Here is a 24935-nt window from a genome sequence, read left to right on the forward strand (position 1 = left end):
GTAAATGCTTTGTTCGCATAGTATACTGCAACATATGTAAATATGATCAAAACATTGTATTTATTTTCCTATAAAAATTATGTTGACTATATAGTGATCGTCTGCTTTAAATTGTCCAAATAAACTAAAATTAAATAGAATTACCGAAACGCTAATTACTTTTTCACACTTAAAATCTTAATTTGTATTGAATCGCTAAATTTAATAATATAGAAAATCTTATAGGCATTTCATAATTTTTAATTGTATGATAAGACTATGTTCAATAGGGCCCTAAACTATAGATGGCACTGGCAGTTGTTTGATCATTGCGTGTTCAAAATTCGTGGGTGTTAATTATCGACTAAAATCACGCAACGCTTAAGAGAAATAAGGTTTTTTTTATTCAAGATTCAGACATCACAACCACCTTGACATGAGATCTAAATCTCAATCGTATAATTAGCTTTTCGACCCTTTAATGCAGAAATTACCGCTTCTTAGTAAAAGGGAATAGGGTGATGGTACTTATCCGAAAGATCTGACAAAACGCCCGATTTTCGGTTGACAGCGACTTTGCTCTGCCCCTGGCAGTGCTGACGTCCATGGGCGACGGTAACTACTCACCATCGGGTGGGCCGCACACTCGTCTGCCTACAAAAGTAATAAAAAAAGAAGAATACATGATACAGAAGTAAGAATACATGCCTTCACCGGAAAAGGCATGTATTGAGTATGTATTTATTATATTAGTAAAAAAGGTCTTATGACTTAAGCCGCCAAGATTTTTATATTTTTTAAAATTCACGTATTAAAACATTTCAAGGAAAACGTTGATCCTCGTCCGCGTATCTAAAAGTATACGACCATTCATATATTCATAAAGTTAGGAAATTATTTCATAATATCATAAATAATAATTATTAAAATGAGATAATTTTTTTTTAATTTTATACAACCTTCGTAGACGCTAATGACCAACGCTTATGTCAGCTGGGCGTGTTTCATCAACTCTAACGTTATCAGCCTACTACTCATTAAACATATCCGAGTATTACTTACAATAAAATAAAAATATCTATACTAATATATAAATCTACAGTGGTTTTTACGGATGTTCCGTTATATCTACTGAACCATGCATCCGATTGACTTGAAACTTGGTATCCACGTAGAAAATACATGTACTTAATGGATAGGCTAATATTTATATGAGTGTTGGACTCTCTACACCAGTTGTGGGGGCGTTAATGATGAAAATCTTGGTGGGGGTGAGAAATAATAATGTTAATTTTAAATGCCCAGCGAAGCGGACGGGTACAGCTAGTATTATTATAAAATTAATAATGTTAAGTTAAGGCTACCGTGCTTTAGAAATTAAGAATTAAGACTGACTTGTTGGTGCAGAAGTTAGCGCTCCTGACTGTTGCGTCAAGGGTCCTGGGTTCGATCCCCACATCGGGCAACCATTCTGTGATGAATAGGTTTGTATGCTCTTTGTCTGAGTGTTTATTATCCATATATGTATATATTTAAACGTATACAAGTATTTGTGTGAATCTCTAGTTCCCATAACACAGGGAATACTAATTTTGGCCCGATGATCGTGCGTGATTTGTTAAAAAAGACAAACAAAAAAGGGTGCGTGTACGCGCGTAAGAAGTTATACTTTATTTTTATTAAATTTATTTCTTTTTTTTTAAATATCAAATAATTAATAATAAATATTTAACGCTAATAATTTAATAATATTTAGTATAAATTATATTAAATAATAATTTTGTCATTTATATTACTAAAAAATGAATGCTAATAAAACTTTTTTTTACGAGTGTGTCGCGAGTACATGCGCGAAAGTTCACCTGCGGCTATATTCAGACTCGCCAAGTTACGTCGGTCGTATTGTAATGAGTGATTTAGTGGGAAACTTCATTCTGTTAATTTTGTGTCACGGTGCGCGCGCATCGTAAAATTTCACTCTCATCAATTTTTCATAACGCCCCTAAAGATGTAAAACTTCAAAAAAAATCTTTTTTTTCCTACCTATGCTGATAGCTTTGAAAGACTATTTCAGCTTCTCCTTGACGTGTAGGTGAGCTTACGGGCCATAGTGGGAAGATCGATACTCTTTGGTTAATTCACACTAGCACACTAGTTTTATTTTAAAAGAAGAAAATATAAATGACAGATATAAGATTGACATGACCATTTTACGAATAGTATTTTTTTGAAAGAATAAAAGATTTTGTTGTTAAACTAAATATCCACTAAATTTCGCAATACCATCCCACATCTTTTTGCAGGAGTGTTGGTAACACTGGCCCTAGCGAGAGCAGTGCTACGCAAAATCTACTACCGGATCGGAGACGCGACGCACTGAGAAGATCCGGCGAGAAACTCAGTGGGCCACAGCTATCAATGTTCCGTCGTTGCACTCAAAATATATACTACTGATACTTATAATACTATACTTATACTTAATAATATATACCTTTGTTGTTGAACACTATCAAATTCCAAAAAACAAATATTCGTGACAAGTGAACGAATTATAATCATCATCACTATTAAAATTCGTATGAAAATTTATGTGCGCTACACGTAACGAGGGTAATTAATCCACAAACGAACAATGGTACTAATATGATACCATTAGCTCAAGTGGGTTTATCCTTGCCTCCTACAATATTTTATGAATCAGGGTTGACGAAATTCAGATATTATTATGGGGTTTAGATTCAAAGGAAAATGTGTTTTTTAATTTTTTTATTGAGTACATGATTGATTGAGCTCCCAACAAAATATATTGTCAACCAGGACAACATAGTTTTAAGAAAAAAAAAGGCTAAGACCAAGCGTCATTTGTGTTGAAATTTCTTCTATTCCGCTTTCCAAGACGGAGTAAGCAATCGCTTCGAAGCTGCAATTGGCAGGATTCTCTTTATAGTTTAGATGGTTGGACAAGCTCACGGCCCACCTGGTGTTAAGTGGTAACCGGAGCCCATAGACATCTACAAGGTAATGCCGCTACCCACCTCGAGACATGAGTTGTAAGGTCTCAGCTTTAACAGTACAACGGCTGCCCCACCCATCAAACCGAAACGCATTACTGCTTCACGGCAGAAATAGGTAGTGTGGTGCTACCTACCCATGCGGACTCTCAAGATGACCAATAAAATAGTTAAGATTAAAATAGGCAGTTAGAAGGAATTACAAGGAATGAATTTCACGCAAGCCAAGTGAGTGAGTGCTCTTTTAAGATGGAACAGCATCTCAAATTAGATTATATGTCGATTCCCCGGTTTCGACTCGGATTTTTTTTTTGAACTTGTAAACCCTAAAATCGTGCACAGGTGTGAAAATGACAAGTCGAGTACTGACATAATAGACGCCGAGCTTGCAATTAATCGGGACCTCGTCAAGAGGATCGGCGTACATATTATTTAACTAATGTTTTCTGTCAGTCACTACCATTGTTCATTTGACGCAAATTGCTTTACGTAGGTCTCTTGTTAAGTTGAAGTTTGTTTTACGCGTTCTTAAATATTCAATTTTGTTGTTACAGTGTTGAATTACATTGAAAATTCTAACATTGTGCAGTGCTTCCAATATGATGTATTAAGAAAATCTAAAGGACTAATGGACTTCATACTGACAATGATCAATCGGGAGGCATGAAGAGATCACATTCCGAATATCAAAGTCCAATTTGAGTCACTAATTCAGAATAGTAATTAAGTAAGTACTTCTTACATTCGAGGTCCAACAATAGCTAAATTCGTAAGGTAATTAATGCGCAAGTTCGACAGTGGGCAAGTTTCACCGTTTTTAAACTTTTAGAGCTATAATATGTACGTTACAAGTACATAGTATGATCGCAGGTGCTTACATTAGCCAACATATCAGTGACATATTAAAATGTACAGTTATTTGTTTATAATAGCATTACCAACAAGCGTCTAGCCAAAAGTTCACTGCTTTAATGAGCGAAAAAGCGAACCGGGAGATATTTTAGTGGGCAGTCGTGTGAAATGTAAATAAAGAATGTATAAATATCGATATTTCATTTGTAGACATCTTTCATAATGCGATGTTAAGAATCACAAAAACTTATACGTTCGTAGACATCTATATACGGTTTTTTTATTCATTACTAGCTGACCCGGCAGACTTCGTAGTGCCTCAATCGATAAATAAAAGACCTAAACTTTTTTATAAAATAAACTTAAAACAAACAAAAGGAATCCGTCCGACGGGAGACACGTCAAAGGAAAAACAAAATTGTTATTTTTATTTAATTCCGAGCATTTTCATATTTATCTACCTTTTAAATTTTCTCTGGACTTCGACGAATAATTCAAGACCAAAATTAGCCAAATCGGTTCAGCCGTTCTCGAGTTTTAGCGAGACTAACGAACAGCAATTCATTTATATATATATATATATAGATTTTGATTCAACAAAATGATTGAAACGCTTTTAAAAATACTTTTTTGTTGTCTACGAATAATTCTCTGAGCTCCAATAAAACAGAAAGATTTTCAATGTTCGCGTAAAACAAACACACGCCTAAACTACAAAATTAAGCCGCTTATTATTGAACATAGTAAAATCAGCCGGCAAGGTTGTATGTTGAGATTCAGTTCATGGAAACGTAAACACAGAAAACGCTATTCATTTATAGAAATTCCTTTGACCATTTTCTTTGAGTTACGCTCTGCGTATAGATAAAACACGTTGCGAGTCAGGAGTATTTGAATAAAACGTTGTAAGTATAATGTTGTTGTAAAAGAAGGACCGAAGGAAAATTCTTTTATTAGTCATTGATGCTACGTTGTTTTTCTAATTTGACATTTACCTCTCATTATTGTTCTTGTGTTATTAAGTTGATAGCTGATTGATTTAATGATAAACTATTATCGTATATGTTTGTCGAATTTATAACCGAAATCAGTTTATCATTGCGTAATAATTAATTACTTAACATATAAAATGTCCATCACGCATTCAAGTTCAATATTTTTAGGCTCATTATCAAATCGTTATAAATACAAATGTCATTACAGTGTTCATACTGATTTCTTTTTATACGTTTTAGAAATAAATCGGTACAATAAGAAGCACAAATTATTTTATCGTTCAAATAATTCTTTTTTTTTTTCTGCTATATTTATTTCATAGCTGTTCAATCAAAGATTTGCCTATCAACTTGTATAAGAGCAGTAAATCAAAATACGCTTATCGGTGATAGTTATAGATAGATTAATAAGAAGCAAAACAGAAAAATGGGCTAAATTAGTAACTGAATGGTACCCTCGAGAGGGGAAAAGATTAAAAGGACGACCGTTCCAAAGGTAGGTAGACGATATAAAAGCCGTTGTAGGCTATACATGGAAGAGGAAATGCCACGACCGGAACTTATGGCAGGATTTGGGGGAGGCCTATGCGAAAGCAAAATAATCTTAGCCGATGTCAAATGAAAAAAAAAAGTATAGTATGTACCTAAATATGAATTAAGGTTGTTAATAAAGGCTTAAAAAAACCTAATAAATCGGTGATAAAAATAATCATAAAATTATAATATTGTAATATATCGACAATCCCGATGAAAATCACTGAGCAAAACAAAGCGGGTTTGACACGTTTCAATTTTACAAATTACAGGTAAAAAAACTAGTTAAGTGAGCGAGTGTAAAGCCATAAAACAGGTAACGTAACGTAATTATGTAACGATCTGTTATTTTGACCTAATTATTTGAACTTTTATTCAGTTTTTTTTTTAAATATTGAATTGTCATCGGTCCTTAATAAGTATACCAAATTTTGAGTTAATCTGACGTTTTGAAGGGGGTCAAAATCATTTTCAAAAGATTCCGTTACAAACATACATACGTCTGAAGCTAATAAAAGCGTATTAAAAAAACTAGCTAGGTGAGCGAGCGTAAAACCATAAAACACGTAACGAACGTAATTATGTAACGTTCTCTTATTTTGACCTAATTATTTGAACTTGACCAAAATAAAATTTTACTGTTCGCTTTTACTGGCGCCGCGTTTAACCTACTATCACTTTGAAAGTCCTTAAGCTGAACGAAAATTTCTTAATCGAATTTAACTGCTCTTATTGATGTTTTCAAACTCGTTTCGAGGTTGCCGGTACGTAATAAACGCGGTTAAAGTATTTATAAAACCTAATTAAAGTAAGCGATGCCGTTCAGACTCCTTGTTAACGCAGAAAACCAGTTTTGTAGTAATTAAATATGCTTCAGTCTATTTTGAGTTAGCATTTAGCATTGTTCCTTTTCCGAAATTAAAAAGAAGTTCTCACATTCATCAATGGAGACCGCGAATAATTCGCTCAGCTAATACGGTACGGTTGACACCTAAATTCCAATGATAACCAAAAAATGTTTATAGTACTACCAGCAACCGCTTATATCTCAAGGTGGGCGGCGCATTTTCGTCATAGAAGTCTATGGGCTCCAGTAACCATTTAGCCCCAGGTGGGCTGTGAGCTCGTCCACCCAAGTAAGCAATGAAAAAAAAGCAATGTAATACAATTCAAAAACAGATGAAGCGCGAAGTCTCTTGTGATGCGGCGGCTGATTTTGCATTAGAATGAGTGCTTATTATACTTACTTTTTCGCGTTTTCATCTTCCATTTATTATGAGATAGTTTGGATATTACTGTTTCAGCTCTTGGGAACGATTTCAGGAAATCTCATGAAAGTTAATTCCGTATCAGTACTTGAATCGACAACAACAATTCTTAAACCTTACGAAGGTTCGCACTATAATAGTATAATTAAAAGTAATTTTACCGTTGGATCTCGCGTTTATTACGCGAAAATATTCAATTAAAACTACTTTTACGATTTAATCTGTTTGAAACATCGAAAATAATAAAGTGTTTATGAAAAAACACGAAACTAACCTTAAAAGTATGTTTAATTTTAACTAGGACTCGTAAAACTGAAAAAATCATACTATATTATAATTTTATGAATGCGAAAGTATATTTTTTTGGTTTATTATATATTTTCACATAAGATCTCTTCCTTGCGTCGATATTCCTCAATGCCGAGGGTCGTGATTTTTTTTTCCTACCTAAGCTGATGATCGAAGTCTAGAAAAACCATATCAGCGCCACCGAGCTAGGCGTGATAACACATAAGAACTACAGAGACCGAAAAATCTTTGGATACCTCTTTCACATATAAAAAAGTATTATTACCGTGCGGTAGATATTTTAAATTAACGCGAGTGAAATCACGTATTGCCGTGTATTGAATATTTAAAAAAAAAGTTATCAATTTGCATACTAAAATGACAATGATTTATGACGAATTCCAATAGCGTGGATGCTCGCAGCGACTGATCCTACACATTGGATCTATAGTTTCATTTGACCTCAAAGTTTCAAGGTTCGAATTCATTATAGCAACCTCCAAACAGATGTGTGATGTTACAGCATAAATAACCCATACCGAACGCACGATACGAATTTAATTTAATTTCTTTAAATCGAATGGGCGTGATGATCGTTATTAAAATATAATTGGGATATCGAGTTTGCGTTGTTTAGTGGACTGCCGAATTTATGCTATGCTGTTTATGGATTGCAGTGTTGGTCCACAGAAGCTGGTGGTAGGATTTCTTGTGAGTCCGCACAGGTACCACCACCCTGCCTATTTCAGCCGTGAAACAGGAATGCGTTTCGGTTTGAAGGGTGGGGCAGCCTTTGTAACTATACTGATACCTTAGAACTCACATTTTTTACTTTACAAAAAAAACACTAAAAAAACGCGAGATTAAACCGTAAGAGTAGTTTTAATTATGTTTACAGCTCGCGAAAGCCGAAGAAAATGTTGTAAGCCAATTAATTTCAACATTATTTATCTAATTGTTTTATATACGGAACGGTCTAAGAAATCTGGAATCAAAGTAGTAAATCAACTGTTATTGTCAAGGTAATTGTGTAATGGCAACACTTTTCTCGTCACTTTCAATGTCCGGAAGTTGCACTTTGCAACATTTGCATGTCATTAATTAAATGCATCTCTTTGTTGTTGTTTAATTAGTGACACCTTTAACTTTAAATAATGTAGGATACATCTTGTATACATATTTATATCAGTAATGAGTATATCGCCCCGCAGTTCTAATCTATATATTAATACGTGAAGCAAAAACTTTGTATTCCTTTTTACGAAAATTGCGCGGACGGAGGAGTATGAAATTTTCCACGCTTATAGAGAATATACAGAAGAAGTGCACAATTCTAATTTTTTTTTTTAAATTATGCATAACAAATACATTAAATCAATAAAGAAAACATTACACACACTACCATGTATTTGATACACACACGCATGTGTACTATTTGTATATTGTCAAGTTTTTCGTACTGCTTAAAGTCTGTGGTCAAATTGAGAATAGATTAAATATTGTTTGTCTTTATTAATATTTGTGTAAAGCGTAGTCTTGGCGAAATCTGCGCTTATAGAAGTCTTTGACAATAGAATAATGATAGTGTACAAACTTATGATTTCAATTAATTACTAGAGGTCCCGCAGTAGTCGAAATTCGACTATAAATAATTGGAATTGTAAGTTTGTACACTATTATGATTGTATTTTATACTTCTTTAATCACAAATTTCGCCAAGATAACACTATAAAAAATATTAACAAAGATAAACAATATTTAATCTATTCTCAATTTGACAACAGACGTCAAGAACAAAAGTTTGACAATAAATAATAGGCATGCGTGTGTGCGTCAAATACATGTTATGTAGTGTGTGTAATGTTTTCTTTATTGATTTAACGTATCTTTTATGAATTATTTAAAAAAAAATTTAGCATTGTACACTTCTTCTCTATATTCTCTATAAGTGTGGAAAATTTCATACTCCTCCGCCCGCGCAATTTTCGTAAAAAGGGATACAAAGTTTTTGCTTCACGTATTAATATATAGATAGTCGAATTCCGACTACCAGGGGACCACTAGTTACAATAAAACAGTAATCTACAACATCGCTTACTGTACACACGGTTTACCTTGGGGGATGTTAAACTTAAAATTCGAAAGTTTTTTTATGGCATCCATGGCCAAACTTAATAATTGATTTATTAATCAAATAATACAAGAGAACCCTGACTTTTTGCAGCTATCACTATTTCACCGTCATTCATTTGTAAGACGTATATCGTACCTTAACCCTTTCAGTTATTGATATTCTGTTTTGCCAAATCAAGGCTACCATTCTCAAAGATCGTTGCAATCAGATAAGCAGTTGCCATAATTTCAAGCTACCTTTGGATAAAATGAATTTTGATGTTGCTTTTAAGGGTGGGACAGACGTTGTACAAATACAATTTGTGCCATAAACCTCCTCTTTGTCATTTGCATGAGCGATAGCCTCGTAACATTAAGAGAACTATGGAATCGTCTGCTCTGGAAACTTTACAAAACAATGTCCCAGATACTTACCAAGCCATGTTGAGACAAAATCCCCAATAAAGTTGCTGCTTTGGCAGTCAAAACCTCGGATAATGCGTTCATCATGCTATTAAACATTATAAATCATGGAAACCCTAACGCATCAGCTCATAGAAATCGGCGAAACAAGGCCACACAATAATCACATTAATTGCTCCCGACGTGTAATAACCACGAGATTATTATTTAGCTACAATTATATTTTCATGTTGTCGGATAATTGTGTTTTAAATTGATTTTCGAAGATTATTCAATGTGCCATTTAATGCGGTAGGTCAGTTTGCATAAATTGAATTATCGTTTTATTAAAAACACGTATTTCATTAGAAAAGTTATCCTGGCTGCGGGATTTGAACATCTGCATAGTCGCTTCTTTTGAAGCCACGACGGGTTGGACGACATTTTAAATTATCACCAATAAAATATTTGTCTATATGGAACTTTGAGGGTTAATGGCCAAGGAAAAATCTTCCACCGAGCGTCTGCAATTGCTCGGTATATCGACGGTCTGAATTTAGTCAAAACTAGTAAATGAAAACTTATCTTGAAAAATATCGTTAGCGAGATTCAGGCATCTGTCAAATATTTTGTATTATTTGATAGTTACCCGCTACAGAACGATTGCTTGTAGTTTTGAATGAAGACTTTAATGTATTTTATGAACATCTCACAAATAAATGTAATCAGTTACAAAAATGTTGAATTTTAACAAAAAAATGTTATGATCCATAATGCTTATAGTTTTGTACTTATTTAAGACCTCATTACTAGAAGCATTCCCTGTGCGTTTCACGACTTTAGAGTTGACAATATCTATGATTATTATCACGAAATAAATATTTCTCGGTATAATTTTTCATAATTCATTTTCAATAGAATTGATATGATTGACAAATTTAAAAGCAATTAACCTTTAAAGCGGTAAAACACGAATCAGCATTCAAACATCATCCAAATTTATCGACTTCCAAGATTAATGACAGACACATTTAAGTCATAACTTTAATGAAATGAATTGTAACAGCTATTAATCTTTCTAAAGATATTGGAAATGAAATTTATTATATTATGTTATTACTAAAGATTTCGGTAGTCGATTTAAAATGTTGTTTGTACGTTATTAGCGCAAATAAGGAAAATATATTAAGTATAAGTATTTGAAGTCGTCGTGACCTACAGGATAAGACGTCCGGTGCATTCGTGTGTAGCGATGCACCGGTGTTCGAATCCCGCAGGCGGGTACCAATTTTTCTAATGAAATACGTACTCAAGAAATGTTCACGATTGACTTCCACGGTGAAGGAATAACATCGTGTAATAAAAATCAAACCCGCAAAATTATAATTTGCGTAATCACTGGTGGTAGGACCTCTTGGGAGTCCGCACGGGTAGGTACCACCACCCCGCTTATTTCCGCCGTGAAGCAGTAATGCGTTTCGGTTCGAAGGGTGGGGTAGCCGTTGTAACTATAATGAGACCTTAGAACTTATATCTCATGGTGGGTGGCGCATTTACGTTGTAGATGTCTATGGGCTCCAGTAACCACTTAACACCAGGTGGGCTGTGAGCTCGTCCACCCATCTAAGCAATAAAAAAAAATATATATATATATTTTTCTATTTTTTTTTCTTAATTTGATTTTCGATGTCATTATTTAAGCTCTTAATTTGTCGTGAACATTCGCAAGATTAAACAGGAATGATACTCTGGCCAGATTCAATCTTTAGCTGGGTTTGTGAGTACATGATTCACTGGAAGAGTCATAAGTGAAAATATTTTATTTATTAAAATAATAACCACAATAACATGTACTTTTACATAACTAAGAAATTTTCCAAATAAGCTCAGACCTTAAAGTTTTGACGAATCAATATTTTAAATGCTTGCACTTCAAGAGGTGTATTGAGTATGTTCCTTTTAGCCTTCAGAAGATTTGACTTATGAAGTAAAAAAGAAACAATTGTCAGATAAAGTTAACGTTTTCTCTATAAAAAAAAAGATGTTAACATTATTTTTTTTACTTAAATGATAAGAAATTTAAAAGCGCTAGATTGGTGCCTCAAACTTAAGCCTTAAGTTTGGTACTTATTTTTTTTAATTTCAATCCACAATGTTTCGTACATTATGGATTCGATCTTCAACAATGGGAATATTCCAACAAGGGGTTGGAACAAAGCAATTGAACGTTTACGTCATTGTACAAAATTAAGTTTGCATTTTTGGAATAAATATTAAGTATTTTTATCTCGTTCATCAGATATGTGTATTTATTTGACATTTTACTAATAATTAACTAATTGCAACGGCTTACATGAATTCATTAGAATCATCACCGAACAATGATAGCTCATACGTAGATAGTTTCATTGAACAGTATGTAAATTTAAGCAATAAACATAGAAACTACTTTATAAAATCATTCTAACAACTTCCTTTTTCTAAGTATGCGTTCACGAATAACGAAAAGGCCAAATGAACCATTCATCATTCTTGAATGTTAAACAACCAGCTCGCATAGATCTCTAATGTTCATTAAAAAAATACTTTACGTGCAACATCAAAACATTTTCAGAGCTCAATTCGTACTGGATGATTTTAGCAGATAATCGCTCGTGGGCGAAAAAGCTTAATTGTTATAACCTGTATTAATTTGTTCCTGTTAATGAGGGGGGAATTAACGAGATGTAAGTATTCAATAAATGGATAACAACAGTGAATTTCCTTTAAATTCATCAATTAAAATGTTTAATGCTGATTTATTACCGTAGTTTGAATTTTTAGAAATCTTGGCATCTAAAGTGCTTAAAAAATATTTGTAATGTAAACTATATTGTCAATAAGCTATTTTTTTAGGTATTTGACAAATTTTTGCAAAGGAGATCTCGCTTTCCTCAGAGTGCCTCGTGAGACCTCGCGATTAAGTACCGACTTATTTTGAGTCGTTGAGATCTAAGGCATAGATCTCGTATCTAGCGATGCCAATATGTTTGTACTCAATAACATACCTAATAAGTATGCACGAACTACCACGATGAAAGAATAAAGCCGGATTGTAAGTAATTATTAGCAGTAGACCTAAATTTGGGTCCGCACGGGTGATGGTTTCGGGAAAGAGAAAAGAAAAGAAAGCTTACACATCTTTCATAATACTATTCTAGCCTTAAAACATAAAATTACTGCACATTAAATTTTCTAATTATAAACTTCGAACTGCACTTAAGCGACAGCAGATACCTAGTGGTAACATTGAGAGATAAAATAGCGAATTATAAATCCAATTACGCACGAAAGCAAAATAAGAAATGTGCAATTTATTCGCATTAATAGAGGAGAGCGCCATCACATCCGCTACAAATAATAGTTTGTTGCATGACAAAATCTAGTTTTTGTGCTAGCTTTGTAAATGACCAGGCCAAGTTAAAAGAGGATTTCAAGAAAGAAATGCCAAATTCTGTATCAGGAAAAAAATCTGCAGACCATTGTTTTGGGATGAAACATATCTCCTCCATTTCACGTTTATCAAACGAGCAATTCTTGTTTATAAATAATCTGAATCTCGGAAACGGCTCCAACGATTTTTATAAAATTGAGTATACAAGGGATTTGGGGGGGGGGGGAGAGATAAATCGATCTAGCTACGATTTATTTTCAGAAAATGTTGTTTTATTCGTGTTTTCAGTAATCAACTTTATCGATAATCAACTTTATGACTCTTCCCGACATCTATTGATGAATAATAATACTATTTTTCAGAGCAACTAACTGCTTTAAAGACACAATAACACTAAAGCTATTTCAGCAGATGGCGTTGTTAAGCCACCCGAAGCCAATGAGTGTTTGGTTTAAGGTTAGACCAAGAAAATGAATTGTTTATTTATATTATTTGTGTCTTTTTAACTCACTTTTTCACTTAAAAATGCCTAAACGATCTGGGAATTTTTCATCATTTTATCAATATGTAATTCGTATTTAACTATAATTTCCAAAAAACAAAATTTATCAAAAAAAAAAACCGTCATCATCTAGTATAATATTAATTATTTTTTTTATCAACAACAGCTTTTGATCGAATATTGTATTTTGAATACGAGCAGGAAAATTAGCTGGTTGCGTATTAGAAGAACATAAATAGCAGCGTGAATGAATTGCCTATTAGGCACAACTTTCCATCACACACTCTTGTACGAAAGACTTGTTATGTTAAAACATTTATAGTCCTAACGTCTCTAATGATCAATATCTTCTGACTTAGACCACACACCATAGCAGTATCCGGCGTTCGTCCCTGAGAATCGGTACCGTTACAATGACTGGAAGGGCGAGTCCTGACTTGTACTATACGTATAATTGCGGTTAATTCTGCGATAATGCTTGAACGAGATGCTCGCCTTTTTCTAAAGTACGTACACTAAAAATTGTTGCGACAAAAAACATGCAATATACAGAAAAACGTGGGCAAGTATAGTATCATTGAAGATATTAATCGATTTAAAATCAATACATAATGTAATATTTTCAAAATTAAATGAGTTGACTGTAGAATCGCCGAAATCTTTAGAATCTGTTTAGATTATTAGTTATCATTCAGTAAAAAAGAGCACCCACCTCATTTATTATGTGGCTATGAGATCATATTCATACCACAAATTGAACACCGTTAACTTGAGAAATTATATCGTAATTTTAAAAATAATAGCCAACATCTTTCCCATTCTTGAAACAACATATTTGTATTAGCCTGAATTCAGATTACACCTTTTTTACGTTGGGAAATCCGTTTCCCGGCCACCGTGGTATTTCAGAACACAACTATCAGTACTATCGCATGTCTACCAGTAATCAAACCGAGGCAATTGGTCACTGGTTGTAGGACGTATTGTGAGTCCGCACGGGTAGGTACCACCCTGCCTATTTTTGCCGTGAAGCAGTAACGCGTTTCGATTTAAAGGGCGGGGCAGCCGTTGTACTGTTAAAAGTGAGACCTTAGAACTCATGTCTCAATGTGGGTAGTTATTCTCGCAAATTCACTCGCAGTCTCCTTTAGTGATTGCACTGTACTTCATGAAGCCGGTTCGGAAAACGCACAGGTGCTGCGGCCGTGGGAAGCCTCGATCTTGAACCGCGCTTCATCGTTCGCCAGTTTTTATCGCTGCCACTTTTGCTTTCATCTGGAATTTCTTATTTATCGTAATTGCCCTGGGAAAGGACGATCTCGTCAGATCGGGGTATGCGATTCGCGTTTTTGACATACATTTGCACTTAACGAAATGACCAATTTTTTTTTTTTTTAATGTTATTTATCGATTGTTTTTTTTTTTATTGCTTAGATGGGTGGACGAGCTCACAGCCCACCTGGTTTTAAGTGGTTGCTGGAGCCCATAGACATCTACCACGTAAATGCGCCACCCACCTTGTGATTGTGTTGTTAAATTCAATTATTTTACCAGCACCCAATGCTCCACGTCTCAAAGCGTTTTTAATTTGCGATACAAAGTCTTATTTAGGCTTATAAATGTAATTACATATAATCAGAACTCACATGAAAAACCCTTGCTTAGATAGATGTGAAGGGGCTTAAACATTTTTCCCATTTTTTTTTACGATTTCATAATAACCAAAAATAAAAAATTTGCTGCCGTTACCGAATACATGTTTGATAATGGTTCAGTGTAGTTTGAATGACATATACTACAATTAATATGTATTTATTAAATATATAATAACAAACATATTTATTACATATTATGTTAATTATCTTGGAGTATACGTCATTACCTCTTATACCCGTACGCAGATGATAAAAAATACAATATTACTACTTCAAGTTCTCAATAAAATAAGAATATGAAGTGAATTTCATTTTCAGCGAATTTTTTTTTTAACATGTAAACTGTTTACTAGATCCCTTAGATATCGCAATGTAAAAGCCACAGTTCGCCTTTAGACACAAGGTCGAAATTACAATTGAATTGCATAGCGACTATACCGCGCTTCCGAGCGGAACGAATGACTGCTTTGCAGCAAAAATAGGCAGGATGGCGATACCTTCCTCGGCGGGCTTTTTAATATGTACAATAGCCAGGAAATGCTGGTGACCGTGCTCTGGGGAGTCCCTAAGTCACCTTTTATTAGCCTTTTCAGTTCGAAGAGATGATTTTTACTGATGGTAGAACCTCTTTGTCAGTCCGCACGGGCAGGTACGGCTTCGGTTTGAAGCGTGAGGCAGCCGTACTAACTATACTGAGACTTTAGAACTTATATTTCAAGGTGGGTGGTGGCATTCACTTTGTAGATGTCTATAGGCACCTAACATCAAGTGGGCAGTGAGCTCGTCCACCCATCTATGCAATAAAAAAAAGATGATGCTATGCTAAGCTAACAAAAAAATTAGATAAATTACATCAAACAGATTTCATCATCACGTCAAGTGCAGCGTCTATCATACGGAATGAAACATGGCTAATTAATTTGACATTATTTATTTAGACCTCAAATGACGTCACAGGTGCTGAATCCTCATCCAACTCTATTCTATTACGTTTCCGCGACAATATTGAAACAGGAGATGTGTCCAGTTCGCCGATTAGCAAAGTGAAGCGAGTGCCTGAATTTCGCTAGTATTTATGCCAAAGCATTAAAACACATTTCGTAAAATATCAATTGTGGCAGGTATACGACTTATTAAAGTTAATTTTAAACACGCAATTATTGACAACTAAAATAAAACAAGAACTGACAGGACATTCAACGAATACCTACCATTTATCGAGACATATTTTTACCGGTGGCAATCTAGTGTTTATTTTTATGTCCCTATCTTATACTCGTTTGTACCGTTATCCCGTTAAGATGTGAGAAAACCAACAGATGCACAACAATTTTACATTGAATGGAGTTTAAGATAAGAAATACGACTACAATCTTATGTGCTTCGTTTAATACATCTGTTGTCTTGTAAATATGTCAGAGTACAGTTAGTCTATTGATATGTATTTAATAGGCGTCAGCTCTTTTGACGGTGCTACGTGAATTAATATAGATTAATTAAAAGGGCGTCGGTAAGGATGTGTATGGTCGGGTTGTCTTTGTTTTTAAATGTCACTTATCCATGGCCTAATAGGTAAGACGCCCAGTCTATCCGTCAAATCTTAAGGCATATCTACAATTTCTAAATAAATGCCTTTAGAAAATGCTATTATGAAATAATATTTATCATCGTACCCCAAATTTTCAGATTTAGTTAATACTAGCGGACCGTTCCGGCATCGCTCGGGTGTTTAACAAAAATATCAACGATATTTGACGTTATTTAATTTTTTTAAATAAAAGCACACGTATATTAGGAATATTTTAGGAATTTTTTTTACACCTTGGGTTACATTATTGAAGTTTTACTAAGGATCGCTAATTATTTTCAAAAAAGCCTATGTCAGTGTATAGTATGTAGAATACTATGTAGAAATAGTGTAGCTTCCAAACCGGTTTAGTAGTTTCGGAGCCTATTCAATACAAACAAACAAACAAATCTTTCCTCTTTATAATATTAGTATTTTTTTTATTGCCCTTGTAGGCAGACAAGCATACGGCCCACCTGATGGTGAGTGGTTACCGTCACCCATGGACTTCAGCAATGCCAGGGGCAGAGCCAAGCCGCTGCCTACCGCTATAGATTGGGCTTGAGCATATTATTCATACAAACAGGTATTATCACTTTACTGTTTATTTAAGCCGCATAACATTCCTTTTTGTTTAATACTGAATACAGAACACTATTGCTCAAATATGTAAAATACAGTAAGTAACAACTGTTCTAAAAATTAATTTGAATACATGCCGAAATTGCTCTCGGCAATAATAATTGGCGTGATGTACGCGTGAACTGTAGAATGGTGATAATTGACCTTTACGAGTACTGAGTCGTGACCCTTAGAGGTCATCAGTTTGTATTACGTCACACCCGTGCACAATAAAGTAGTGAATGTACTGTCGCCTCCTTTCCAATGAGTTTTCTTCTCTCTTTGTCGCCAGTATGACAGCACTACAGTCGTACCGTGGTGTGGTTGTCATCACATTGACACGCTCAGTTTTAGGTTCGTAGCGTGCGTGCAGTGAATATTGGATTATTAAAATATATTTTTGTATATTTCAGCATTAGGTATCTTCGTTTCTGAAAATCAAATGTATGAACAGTAGGTAAGTTTTTGACATTAATACATGACAATGTCGTGTCGTAGCTCTCAATATATGTTTATCTTCTTCTAAGCTCGCTTTTATTATATAAATTCCATATTGAAATAAATGGGCCGTTTATTTTGAAAGTGGTGTAAGTCGATTTTCTTTTGTTTCGAGAAAATTAAAGGTTACTATATTTGTTGATTTAAAAATACAAGCAAATCATATGAGGTCTGGCTATGCCACCTACCTCTGTCAATTTGACTTACACCACTTTCATAATCGATGATTATGCAATTTCATTTACCGACCGATTTTAAGTTGTACAAAACATGGGATTTTTTTTGAGAAATTAAACACGGACTAGTTATATATAAAAAATTTACATTAAATTAAGCATGAATTACGTGATAGCTCGTTTTTCTCAAAAATGGACTTACACCACTTTCAAAATAAACGGTCCAAATCTAAAAACCCTTCTTTTGACGTACGCGATTTCTGCACGCTAAAGTTTCAGTACAGCGTACTACCTACGATTTTCAGACTTACCAATTCAGAATATTAAGATGCAAAAACTTTAAAAAGGCTTCTTTCGATTTTTCTAGAAAACTCTTTTCAATTTGATAGACGAATAAATTTTCCCGAAACTTGTGACGTGCCTGTTCTCCAGTATGACCGATTAAGAATAAAGCTAACGTTAAGCGTAAAAGATGTTCATTGGTGCTCACAATCAACAATCAACACTTTGTCTAAGTCTATAATGACGTCAGTAGTGCCGTTATTTATTGGTTTATAAAATAAATAAATAAAAATTAAAAAAATATATATAAAATAAAATAAAAATCATTTCATTCCGACAATTATAAGCCCATATGTTGTTAGTAGAGTAATAATACTTATAACTATTTTAGTAAAATTAAAATTAAAATTAGAACTAAGTTGTTGTTTGTTTGAATCAAGAAAAAAAATTTCGAGCGCAGGCCAATAAAAAGTGTTTTTCTTGCAATTTCATTGGTTGTTTATAAGGCTGTGTTATTTAAGCATATCTATCGTGGGTTTTCATAAAAGACCTGTCATCCCTGAAAACCAGATTCCCCGGATCTCCTGTTCACCCTTAATTGCGACACAACATGTACAACGACACCTGTCGATTAACATTTTCTATTTTTCCTTTCGTGAGAAAAAAAATCGCTTCACCTGTGTTTACAAAACTTATTAAAATTCTATGTGTGTCATATGTGAATTAATTAGCTCTCTTATATTTCTATTCTAGTCGTTCCGTTGCTGTTAGACGCAGGTGGTCACTGTAGGGATACTTTATAATGATTGCTTCGGCTAATTAAGCTATTTGCGGGTTGGAGGAAATTATTACGGCTTGATTTATGAAGACAAAGCTGGCAGGTCGAAACTAATTAGTTAATTATTCGAAGCCCTTTTATGTTCTTTATCGCATTTGATAGACAACAAGCTCAGTTCAGCTGGTGTTAAGTGGTACTAAAATCCCTACATAACACGATGTCGGCAGTTGTCCAACCTTATCAGGTTCGCTGTGCTATATTTTTCATAATGCTTTCCACCCAGAATATTATAGTTCAGATGCGGCCAGTCTTTGGCGACAAGCACTGTCGCGGGTACTTAAATCCGTTTTAAATATACATATGTGTTATTTTAAGATAAAACTAGAAAACAATTTGTTACTACTCAGTGCAGTATCACTTGAAAGTTTTGCATAGGTCTATCAATCATATTGTCATGTCTATCATTAACATGTCTTATCATCGCCTGTCTACCACCTGTCTGCAACGCATAGTGCGCTACTTTGGCCACGTAACCTGCAGAGGTGTACATAACTTCTAGCGTCTGATGATCACTGGAAAGGAGAAATAAAACGTCCTAGAAGCCGGAGCCCCAAATGTTGGTTCAACCAGATCTCCAAGTAAACCAACGGACCACTTAGCGCTGCACCACACCAGGCAACTGACCGGAACCGATGGAGGCTGGCATTGGACAAGCTGAAACGGAGTCACGATCCTCAGTAATGAGGGCGCGATGGAGAAGAAGAAGTAGATTCATTATCATCCTGTATCTCTCCACTGCCACTCCGCCACAATGAACGGTCCTTCGCCTTCCGCATCCAATATGCTCCTGCATATTGCCGTCATCGGACCACCGAGCAGCGAGAAACTTATTGCTGAGTTTACCGGTACATGCTCTCCAGCTCAGAATGAGTCTGCTCCATCGACCATCGATTCTGCGACACATATGTCGCCTATTGCCGCTTCACCTCGGTAATTTTTAGGTCGGTTAATTTGGTTCTTCGACAGATTTCCTTACTTTTGATTCGCGATCTATCAAAAGAACTCTGAGCATACCCGTTTCCATAGCTGAGTGACTTAGAACGTATGGACCAGAGCTACTGTCAATGTCCACGTTGATGTCAATCGTTAACATCTATGAGCTCCAATAACCACTTTATATCAGATGGTCAGTAAGCCCTTTCACCTATCGACATAACGAAAACAAATCTAATAACATAACCCTCATAAGTTTTAGCAAACTCAAAATATTTTTGTTCCTCCATGAAAGTGATGATGTTACTGGTGGTAGGACCACTTGTGAGTCCGCACGGGTAGGTAACACCACTCCGCCTATTTCTGCCGTGAAGCAGTAATGCGTTTCGGTTTGAAAGGTGGGGTAGCCGTTGTAACTATACTGAGACCTTAGAACTTATATCTCAAGGTGGGTGGCGCATTTACGTTGTAGATGTCTATGGGCTCCAGTAACCACTTAACACCAATTGAGCTCGTCTACCTACCTAAGCAATAAAAAAAATATTGTTATTCATTTAAAAAAAAACATGATTAAATTAACGTTTATTTTTAAAGCAATCCTGTACAACAATGGAGTATGAACTTTTCTCAGTGATGTTATCTTGAAAATTTCCGGCCTTTATTCTGAAACGAGCGTCTTCCGCAGTCACGCGGAAAATACATTCTTTAGACGTCCAGGATATTTTACAAGAATTATGAAAATGTTTGTTTGATATTATCTTGGATTTTTTTCCTTTACAGCCTATCAAATTGATCTGTTTTGTAGATTCGACCAAGAAGATTCGTAAAAGGCTAATTAATAGTACAATCACAACGAATATTTACAGTTACATACATATTATATTTTTATTCAAAAAATCAGATTTTATATTAAAAATAAACTGCCTTTGTAGAGCATATATTTAATCAGATTGTCAGTGGATACCGTGGCTAACTTGTATCAATCTATATATTAATACGTGAAGCAAAAACTTTGTATCCCTTTTTACGAAAATTGCGCGGACGGAGGAGTATGAAATTTTCCACACTTATAGAGAATATAGAGAAGAAGTGCACAATGCTAATAATTTTTTTTAATAATGCATAAAAGATACATTAAATCAATAAAGAAAACATTACACACATTACATACCATGTATTTGACGCACACACGCATGCATATTATTTATTGTCAAACTTTTGTTCTTGACGTCTGTTGTCAAATTGATAATAGATATTAAATATTGTTTGTCTTTGTTAATATTTTTATAGTGCAGTCTTGGCGAAATTTGTGATTATAGAAGTATAAAATACAATCATAATAGTGTACAAACTTACAATTCCCATTAATTATAGTCGAATTTCGACTATTGCGGGACCTCTAGTTTAGTTAATTGCACCAATATACCCCGCGCAAAAGAAACTCACCTTCTCACTAGTAGGTATATTCAAAGCGAAAACGTGACGTGTACGAGAAAGACGTGATTCTAAACCAATAAATGTCACTTAATATCCTTATTTTATTTCGATTATATTATTTCAGACTTCTCCAATACGTAAAATCTTTCATAGCCACGGACTATTAAGCTGTTACTCGTCGATATTTGAATAATATGCTAACTACCGTGTCTATTTGTTGTTTAAAAACATTTCTAGATCTTCATTTTACACAGAACTTATAGTATCTTGAGTTCTGGCAGTTTGTTTGGCTCTAGTTTTTATAAGAGGATCCCAGATGTTAGATAAGCGCAAAGCATCTTCTTTATTAAAATTAGGCTATATCTTTATATATATATTTCTTCTGTACGTGTGTTTGTCACTGAACTCCTCCTAAACGGCTGGACCGATTTGATTGTTTTTTTTTGTATGCGTTTGGTTGGAACCCTGGATGGTTTAGATTCACAAATCAGCCCGACAGATGGCGCTGCAATCGGTATCTAGATTATTTATCTTTACTAGAAATAATTTATATGGCAAAACAACGTTTGCCGGGCCAGATAGTTTTTTACACGCTTTATTTTTACACGCTTCACTTGTATGTATGTTTGTAAAAGCGTGGGGTGCATGGTTTATAATCATTTTTCTGACAGATATGAGTAGAAGAATTATTATTTCAATAATATCTTAAAAAGCACCCAACGCTTTTTTTACAATAAAATATATATTTTTTTACACTATTGTCAATTTAAATTTATTAAAATTTATTTTCAATTTTTTAGTTGAATTTTATATAAAGCGTGTTTTTTAGTTTTTTTTAAACTATGATTTATTTTATATATCAACTGCCCCGCGTACCGTACGAGTACGTAACTTCACGTTTGTTAACTAATTCTCTTTATAAATCACATCAAACAGCACATTTTAATGACAAAGCTGATATTCGAATATGACATTTCCTATTTTCAATCGATTGTGTCATTAAGATATGAGTATCTTAAGCGTTACGACATGAAGTTCAATGACCAATCGATTAAATTGTAATTCGTTATTAATCATATTGACGAACATTATAGGAATGTTGACTTTTTTTCTACCTAAGCTGATAGCCTCGAGAGGTTACTTTAGCGTAACCTTAACTAGTGAGTGAGCTCACGGGGCTCAGACCTGATGACGTTGCTAACACGAACCCTAGCAAGAGCAGTGCTTCGCAGAATCTACCACCGGATCGGAAACGCGACCCACTGAGAAGATCCGGCGAGAAACTCAGTGGGCTATGTCTGAGGCATGTTGACTTGTATCGTTTTTACTTTTCAGCAGAGAACTAACATATGTTAGAAAATACCGAAAACAGAATGAATACTTAAATCAGTTCAAAATTAAATAACTTACTCATTGTTTTCACTTTAGTGGTAATTTTTATTCATATATAACAATAACAGATTTTATAGTTTATTCGTTAGTAAAAATTCGGACATTTAAGAGAGAGCGAGATATCTAACGGCGCTTTCACACTTCGGCCTTAAAGTATCAATTGCTAAGCCAATTTATCACAAACTCCGATGTTACTTTCTTAGAAAACTTCTTTAGGCATCTGCAGCTGTGTTTAACATGAGTAAGTCGACAAGATTAAATATTAAGAATAAAAAAATTCAGTCCTATGTATTTTAAAGATAAAAACGTTTTCCGCGTCCAGATCGTATTTAATTTTTATTTTCTGTATTAATCGGTCGAGCGACAAAGAAATCTATTTTGGAAGTTGATTTGCAAACAATTACTTTAACCTCTAGAAATGAGATATGCTGATTTTTTTGAAATGTTAAAAATCTGTATTTAAAAATCAAAAAAAACTTTTAGACACCAGCACGAAAATGTAAAAATATTATAAATTTATTTCTCTTTTATCATAAAACAACGTCGCATCTAATTAAAACCAATCGTACAAATGAAATATAAAATTTAATTCGATAAGTTATGCTCGCTACAAATATTCATGGAAAAATAACATTAGGAAAGGTGGCTGGTAGCCAGCGCGAGAGCCACAAAGGTGTTCGCACAATATGTTGTTGTTATGATACCAGTACATTGATCATGCTATGAAACTGGCCATAAATTACGGTTTTATTTTAGTCGAGCGCCAGCCGGAACTGCAGATGGCCACCGCATCACATCCGGCGGCACAGTACGATTGACATCCTTCGATGAGGCTTTTGGGTTAGTGTATTAGACATTTAGAATGGCGGATAATTTTAAAAACAAAAATTAACAAAATTTATTCTTGTGCGGTGCGTAGAGGAGCACCCATTGAGCTCATCAATGTCGTAGGCACAAGTGGCTGGTTACCGTTAAAGCCTTCAGTCTTCGTTTCGTCGTGTCCTTCACACGTAATCATCTCTATATATAAAAATGAATTGCTGTTCGTTAGTCTCGCTAAAACTCGAGAACGGCTGGACCGATTTGGCTAATTTTGGTCTTGAATTATTTGTGGAAGTCCAGGGAAGGTTTAAAATGTTTAAATATAAAAAAGCTCGGAATTATATAAAAACAAACAATTTTGTTTTTCCTTTGATGTGTCCCCTTGATGTGTCTTTTATTTATCGATTGAGGCACTACGAAGATGCCGGGTCAGATAGTCCTCAATAAAATCATGTAGACTGTGTAGAGCTGGTCGGTACGTGGCAATGTCCATCTAAAACAACTGATTCTAATACAAACTGATATTATATTGATATACTGATATTATATTATGGATGGATTGCGTGACAGATGATATGTGTAAGGAAGGGGGGAGTGAGCGAAGAAATGGTATATGATAGAGGAGTATGGAAGAAGAAAACATGTTGCGCCGACCCCAGATGACTGGGAGAGGGGCAGGAGAATGATGATGATAATACTGATATTATATTCTATTAAGAAAATCATGTAGAGATGCATGTAAAAGTCGAGGTATTCGATCTATTTTTGTATTTTCTAATTTAAGTTCCACTGATAGTTACTGAATGAAAATATATCCCGGTATTTGCTTTCAAGTTGCAGTATTTGAGCTAAACTTTTACGAGTTGTAACATTCAGAGATCAAGTTCCAAAATAGGTTTGTTATACCTTTGCTCTGTAACTGCCTACTGCAGAGCGAAGATCGTGTTTTGTTACGAAAATAAAATACCAGTTTTACTTTTACGAAATAAAAAAAAACATTTTTTATAACATTTAATCAAATACCATTTTATTTATTTATTGCTTAGATGGGTGGACGAGCTCACAGTCCACCTGCTGTTAAGTGGTTACTGGAGCCCATGGACATCTGCAATTTAAATACGCCACCCACCTTGAGATAAGTTCTAAGGTCTCAGTATAGTTACAACGGCTGACCCACCCTTCAAATCGAAACGCATTACTGCTTCACGGCAGAAATAGGCAGGGTGGTGGTACCTACCCGTGCGGACTCACAAGAGGTCCTACCACCAGTGAAAATTACCATTTAACTTTCGAGCTCATTACTCAGATGAGTGATGGAATGAGCTATCGGCTATGGAA

Source organism: Bombyx mandarina, chromosome 05 (genome assembly GCF_030267445.1).
Source record: "Bombyx mandarina strain Sakado chromosome 05, ASM3026744v2".
In the NCBI taxonomy this organism is placed as follows: domain Eukaryota; kingdom Metazoa; phylum Arthropoda; class Insecta; order Lepidoptera; family Bombycidae; genus Bombyx; species Bombyx mandarina.